The sequence below is a fragment of the Ursus maritimus genome, unplaced genomic scaffold (assembly GCF_017311325.1).
Source record: "Ursus maritimus isolate PB19 unplaced genomic scaffold, ASM1731132v1 scaffold_10, whole genome shotgun sequence".
NCBI lineage: Eukaryota > Metazoa > Chordata > Mammalia > Carnivora > Ursidae > Ursus > Ursus maritimus.
The window spans coordinates 65260162-65268122 of record NW_024423344.1 but is presented as its reverse complement, the minus strand read 5'-3'; positions in this window follow the sequence as shown (position 1 = coordinate 65268122).

The window sequence follows — 7961 nt, the reverse complement described above, 5'->3', positions numbered from 1 at the left end:
TGTTATATAAACTTAATGTTTTTGAGAAGAAAGTATTTAATTCATACTCTTAATCTACCAATTTGAAATGCTATAATCAGAGTGTGATTTATTGTATTTCCCAAAGCGTGCATCAAATATCCTGATTGCCTGACAATATTTTGGTTTTAGTTATTAGCGTACTTTTGGTTTTTGTTTTACTGCACTTAAAACATAGGAGGCTTTGATTGTAATAGGGGTGTGAGTGTCAATCCTCATTTGGTTAAAGCTGAATATGATACTAGAACTTGGGCGATACATCTTTCCTAAGCTCTCTGGACATTCTGCACCCAGACATTGCAGTGGTGCCCGGAACAGCGGCGAACGGAGAAAAATGTTCCTGCTTCTTTTTGCTTGAGTCTGGTGTAGTCTCCACTTAAAAATGGCATGAGAGAGCCATCTACAGAAAGTTAAGAAAAGAACTGTCTCCTACAATAAGTGCAGGAAGCCTGAGGAGGTCTGTTAGGACACATGGCTCTGCGGTGACAAGTGAAGCAACCTGCTGTCACACAGCAGACACAGTATTGGAGCCCAGAATGGACTCAGACGATAACAGGCAGCTCTCGGAGGGACTTAAAACCACCTTGTCATATAGTAACACAGGCCACATTCACATCGGTGTAAGGCCCCAAAAGATCTGTTGTTGGGCCAGGCTGAGCAGGCCTGTGTCACCAGGAGTCTGCGATGATAAGATCAGGAAGCAAGCCACAGATCTGACACAGAATGCCCCGGGCCAGCATGAAAAAGGCTAACATTGTTGCCAAATAGATACATCTTTTTTGCTGAATCATTTGACAGTGTGTCACAGACATCTTAAACTCCATGCATCTCAAGAATAAGTCCGTTCTCCTGTGTAACCAGTTTCCTTATCAAAACTAAGAAAATTAACAATAAAAAAAAGACAATTAACAATTCTACAACATAACTGAATATCTAGTTTCTATTCAAATTTCCTCCCTGTTTTCCCCAAAATGTCCTTAGTAGCTATTTGGGGTTTTTTTGGTTTTTTTTTTTTTAAACAGGGATCCAGTCAAGGCTCACACATTGCATTGTGTTATGTTTCTTGAATCTCTCTTAATCTAGGATGGTACCACCATTTTCTTCCCTAAGACATTAACTTGAAACAAGATCAGGCCACAGTTTTATTGTAGAATGACTCCATATTCTGAGTTTGTTCCATTGTTTCTTGTAATGTTGTTTATCTTGTTCCTCTCTTTCCTGTATTTCCTCTAAAGTAGAAGTGAAGTTTAGAGATTTGAATAGATTCAGGTTTCGCATTTTAGCCAAAGATACTTCATAAGTGATGTTGGGTGCTTCTGACTGCATCCCTCAGAAGGCACCTGACATCACCTTGTCTCACTCTATGGGACGATACATTTGGTCGTCTGTTAAGGCAGTATCCCCAGATCACTCTGTTGTAAACAATTTTACTTCTGTAATGAATAAGTCAACTCTGGGGTGATACTATGGTACTGTTCACGTATCACATTCTCCAAAATCATTTTACCCAATGGTTTTAACATCTATTCATGAGTCATATCTGAAGCAAGCATTACATTGGGGTTTTCAAATGATGACTTTCTGATGTTATCATTTTTCTCTATATTTATTGCTTCTTTTCTCCCACCCCCCTCCATAACGATCCTTCCACCTGCCTTCTTTCTTGAATATCACTATGGATCTAAGGATATTTTTTGCTCAGTGTACTATAATTAATTACTATCATCTTTTATTTCAGGCTATCATCAGTTTGGCTAGTGGAAGGATCTTCAAGCTTTCTGACCTATTTGAATTCCAACTCATGCCTCTACTCTTATTTCATACTACTTCCTCTGTGAAGTATTTGTTACTGGGAGTATTGGGTGCCCTCCTCATCTGTTCTCCCATTGTGTGCTGCTTATATCTCCGTGACCATAATTAACAATTTTGTGCAATCATTATTTACAGGTTTGTCTCTCCACTGGCCTATAAGAACCCTGAGAGAAAAGACATATTTATACTCGTTATCCCCAACACTCAGCATAGTGCCTGGTGAATATGCAGTCTGACTGGTGGAAGGAAGCCATGATTTCTCTTGTTCAGTTTATTTCTCCTCTTCAAATTTGTTCTCCTTTTTTTTTTGTCTTTTATCCCCATTTTCTTTTATTTCAGTTTTATTGAGGTATAATTGACATATAGAATTGTAAGATATTTAGGGGCACCTGAGTGGCTCAGTCACTTAAGCATCTGCCTTCAGCCCAGGTCATGATCTGAGGGTCCTGGGATCCAGCCCCTCATCGGGCTCCCTACTCCGTGGGGAACCTACTTCTGCCTGTCCTTCTGCTGTCACTCCCCCTGCTTGTGCGCTTGCACTCTTACTCTCTCAAATAAATAAATAAAACCTTAAAAAAAAAAAAAAAGGAATTGTAAATGTGCCTAATGATGATTTGATATATGTATCCATTGTGAAGGGTTCCCCCCCAGCTACTTAACACATCCATCACCTCACCTATTTATCTTTTCGGAGTGTATGAGAACCTTTAAGTCCTAGTCTCTTAGTAAAATTCAGTGTTATCAACCGTAGTCACCATGGTACACGTTAGGTCGTCAGACCCTATTCATCTTATGGCTGAAAGTTTCTACCGTTTTACCAACTCTGTTTCTCCCACTGCCCCCTCCCCCAGCCACAGGCAACCACATTCCTATGGCCTTTCTCTGTTTGCCTTATCTCACTTCGAGTAATGCCCTCAAGATCCATCCTTGTTGTAGGAAATGGCAAGACTTCCTTCTTTCTCAAGGCTGAATAACATTCCATTGTATGTATATACCACATCTTCTCCATCCTCGCCTCTGCCGAAGGATACTTCTGCCTTGTCTTGGTTCCATACTTACTCAAGTGTGAGGGGCCACTCTCTCTTGCAACAGGAAGAATAACCTCCTCAGGAATTTTAAAGACGTGGTGCTTTTCTAAAGCACCCCGTGCTGTCCTCACATAGCCTTTTCGGTGGAGTCCTACAAACTTCAAACTCAAGCACTATGCTACTTTCTTACTGGTGCTTCCCCGGGTCCTAGGTGATCACTGGGATCTGAAAATGAAGGAGATGACAATGCCATAGCCAAGAACTTTTACCGCTTTTTTTTTTTAATTTTGTTTTTAAGTAATCTCTACAACCAACGTGGGGCTCAAACTCACAACCCCGAGATCAAGAGTCACAGACTCTACCGACTGACCAGCCAGGTGCCCCAGCAAAGAACTTTTCTTGATCACAGGGCTTTCCACTCTGGACTACAGAAGGATCCTCAGTTTTAACCAGTTACCCAAGTAAAGGCATTTTTAGTGCCATAATTAATAGTAACCAATTAAAAAAAAATAAATTAACATACCTTTCTTACAGCATTGAATTGCCACATAGTTAAACTTTAGGTGAATAATTTCTGATGAGTCCTGGCTGAAATGGCTTCAAAGACTGGCATGATGCCATTGTTATCAGTGACAAAATGCTGATGTCTTCTTCTACCTCCGCAAAACCACAAAGGATGTTTTCTTCCAGCAATTAATCATGGACTAGTTGGATATCACTATCAGGGTTTTTTTAAACTGAGTCAACAAAAAGTAATAGCTGATAATGACCTACGGAGCACTCTATAATTTCCAGAGTGCTTTGAAATACCTTATTTTATTTTATTTTATTTTTTTTTAAAGATTTTATTTATTTATTTGACAGAGATAGAGACAGCCAGCGAGAGAGGGAACACAAGCAGGGGGAGTGGGAGAGGAAGAAGCAGGCTCATAGCGGAGGAGCCTGATGTGGGGCTCGATCCCATAACGCCGGGATCACGCCCTGAGCCGAAGGCAGATGCTTAACCGCTGTGCCACCCAGGCGCCCCTGAAATACCTTATTTTATTTTAATCTTCTTTAAAAAATCCATATTTGGAGCCCAGACCCATGTATCTAACTAATTAAGTATCTCTATCTAGATTCCTTACAAGTGCCTCAAACTCACTAAAACTCATAAGTTCTCCTAATTCAGTGAACATTCCTCATGTTCACCTACTTGCCCAAGCCAGAGTCCTGGGGGTCATCACCACACCTTTATTTCTTTTTTAAAAAGTATTTATGTATGTGTGTGTTTAATCTCTACATCCAACGTGGGGCTTGAACTCACGACCCTGAAATCAACAGTAGCATGCTCTTCCAACTGAGCCCGCCACATGCTCCACACCTTTATTTCTTTAATGTGTCCTTCCCTCAGACATTCAACCAACAGATGTTTTGCATTCTGACTTCCTAATATATTGAATACCACTCATCTCCATATGGTACCTCAAACTCAATATGTCCAATACCAAACTCGTGTCTTTTCCCCTAAAACCATCGCGCTCCCTTACTGGAACTACTTTAGTTATTTCTTTTTTTTTAAGATTTTATTTATTTATTCGACAGAGATAGAGACAGCCAGCGAGAGAGGGAACACAAGCAGGGGGAGTGGGAGAGGAAGAAGCAGGCTCATAGCAGAAGAGCCTGATGTGGGGCTCGATCCCATAACGCCGGGATCACTCCCTGAGCCGAAGGCAGACGCTTAACCGCTGTGCCACCCAGGAGCCCCTACTTTAGTTATTTCTTACGTGGCCTTTGTGGCTCATGTTTACTCTTCATTTTGGTGTAGAATAATCTTTCTATCACAATTGTCTGATAATACACTCCCTCACTTTAAACTACTCTCAAAAGTAGCGTAGAAGGAAGGTTCAAATCTAAATAAAACGAATTCCTTGTGTAAGAACTCAGGCTAGTGGTTAGGTCTGGGGAGGAGGCTGTGGGTGATGACTGCTAGGAGGCAGGAGGAGTACTGTCAGTATGTACCATTTTTTTATCTGGATGGAGTTTCGAGTGTGGTAGATGTACAAAATTCATTGAATTGTTTAAGGATGTGGACACTTTTCTGTATATATGGGGTTTTTTCGATTAAAAGGTTAAATAAAAACATAATCGATAAGCCAGTGATCATCATATCAGGACTGAGCAACAGCTTTCACGTTTTCTAAATGTCTTCATCACGGTGAGTTTTTTTTTTTTTTTAAGTCACATTCAGAACCAAAGTATTCTGGTCCCAGTAGTTAATCTTCAAAGACCAGCAGAAAGTCACATACTCATTCTTATCTGTATTACGGGTAGTTGGGATCTATTGATTTGTCTCATATCATGACGGTAATGCACCACCTCCCCGTAAACAGTCTCTCTTCCAATGGGCAACCATTCATCCACTTTAGGGGATGAGTCCTGTCAAATCCCCTTTGTCACCACACGCTTGTTTAATGGCTGTGTAAGGCAGTTTCGTGAGACAGAGAGACATTTTGGTGTCACTATCATCAATATGCTGATACAGGCTCAACTCTATGCCAGCTGGTATTACTATTCAACTCTTCCAGCCTGGCTGAATTAGAGATAAAAATGAAAGCCAAATGCTTAACTATAAATCCAGACAAAACAGCAGAGAAACGGGTAGGCAGAGAGACACCTTCTGAGTCCATGGCAGAAATCGTTCTGACATTTTAAATTATAGAAACTTGGAACACAAATTTTGGGTGAAGATATGACTTATAATTTCCAGTAGCACTTAATAAAAATCCACAGAAATATTCCCACCAGTTTAGGAAATGTATGGAGAGAAAATTCTGCTACACGAACATTAAAGTTATAATAAGAAACAAAGATAATCTCATAAAGCACCTAGTAATGATAAAATGATATAATACATTATAATATAATAGTAGTATAATGTGACAAATATATAACACAATAATATGATTAATAATAGATTTGCCTTTTCAGTGCCTACCATGTACTAGGCATACAAGGGGCATTGTTTATATACATTATTTTATTTAATGTCGTTTTACATGTGCTTCTTGTGATCCATTACAATGAAGTAAAAAAACAGTGGGATGTTCACTTAAGCCAGTGCCGTTGTTCTTAGAATTCTTATCCTCTCTTTGTTGTTTTTTGGGTATCCATGAAGTGCCCACACTGGCAAGTTAATCTTCATTATTAGAGTCACATATGTTAATATATGAACATAATGCACTAAAATGCCTTAGTCCTGAATTGAATCCGGCTCCCCAGCAGCCAACGACCAGGAAATTTTGCTGCATGTGACTCAGGCTGCCCACCTGGTCATAATGTAGCCTCTGATCTGTTTTTACCTATTGCCTAGCCCCGCTGTGATGCTTCTGAGAAGTACATCCACGTGTGTCCCACTTGTCTTTAGAAGGAGCCTCCCCAGATGTTCTGGATACCAAATGATTCAAGATCAAAACTCTCTGGGGCATGAGACCAAAGGGCTAGTCTAGTAAGTGGTTATTCAGTTGGAGGGAGGCAGCAGGATCACTGAGCTAACGGGGTTGATGTGAGGAGAGAAGTCTGAACTACAGGGAAAAAGAGTATAGAAGCCAAGGATGGATAAAGCAGGGACCTCGTTAAGCCGAATAACCCGTGCCCCCTTGGGTCATGTCCATGTCCCTTTTTCTTCCAGCGTAGTTGCAGCTGGGAGAGGCGAATGACCTTTGAACAGACAGAACCGTTCCTGCAAATAGGACTCTGGCAACTCTAGCTTAGGTTCGGAAATGCATTCGCACTAAATTAAAAATGAACGATATCAGATTAACCGTGGAAGGGGAAAGGAGAAGAGGGAAGAGAAAACAAAATGATACTAGGCCCCGAAGTGGAATGGACACAAAAAGGAAAATAAATAAAAAGATTTTCCACCTCGGCTAACGTTGTAAAACTTCCCCTCCCTTTCATCTCTCTGCCCCCTCAGGATCTCCATCTGACGCAGTCTACACAAGAAATAAATCCCCTATTTGATGTGCTTCTTCAACTGCCTTCACGTCTCTTTCTTGCCTGGAATCCCCCTTTCCTCTTCTAGAGCTGAAACACCCACTTAGAGGCGGAGGAGAAGGTAAATGGGAAGAGTGAATTTCTCTGGCTTTCCTTTAGTTAGGCAAGAATAATCACGTTTTGGCTTTTGAAACAAATTGTTATTTGATTATATTAATATCAGTTGCTGGATCAGGAGGATTTTTTTTAAACCAAAATTATACAAATGACGTAAATTTTCTTGGCTCATGATACTTGATGCAACTAATTTTAGACAAAGTGATTTTTAGTGCTTGCAGCTGCAAATATAACAGATTCAAGACAACAATCAACATGAAATTTTGATATTTTGCTACTTTTGAATTACAGCGTTTTTGAAATAAAGACACTTCTTAACGTACTGCAATTTGACTTTCAAGTGATTCTTCAACCAATGAAACAACATTATGGTACTTACAATAAGCTACAAGATACTTACTTATGGTATATAGTCCTTGTCCTGATGTTGCCTTACAAACTGTCCTCTGGCTTCTGGAATGTCACTCCCTCTAGTTTCCAGGCTAATTGGTTGCCTCAAAATGAAACACTGAAAGCAGAGGTTACATGCGCATAGCAAACACAGCCAGTTGTCTACACAATCAGCATCAACTCCCTGATTCCTCAGCAACAGAATCCTAATTTTGTTGGGAGACATAGGGGACAATGTGCCTGGAATAAAAGTACATTCCCCAGACTCCTCACGCAAGGGGTGGCCAGGTGGCAAAGAACTAGCTAATGAGGTCAGAGGATAGGCTTCTGGGAAATTTATTAAGTGGAGCTCACTCTATAGGCACCCAGGTTTTGCCTGTTGTCCTTTCTCTTTCCTCTTCCTCCTGCCAAGAATATAGAAATGATGACTAGGGAATACAGGAGCCATCTGTAATGTGAGGTTAAATCCACTCATTAAAGACGGCAAAACAGGGGCGCCTGGGTGGCTCAGTCGTTAAGCGTCTGCCTTTGGCTCAGGGCATGATCCTGGGGTCCTGGGATCGAGCCCCACATCAGGCTCCTCTGCTAGGAGCCTGCTTCTTCCTCTCCCACTCCCCCTGC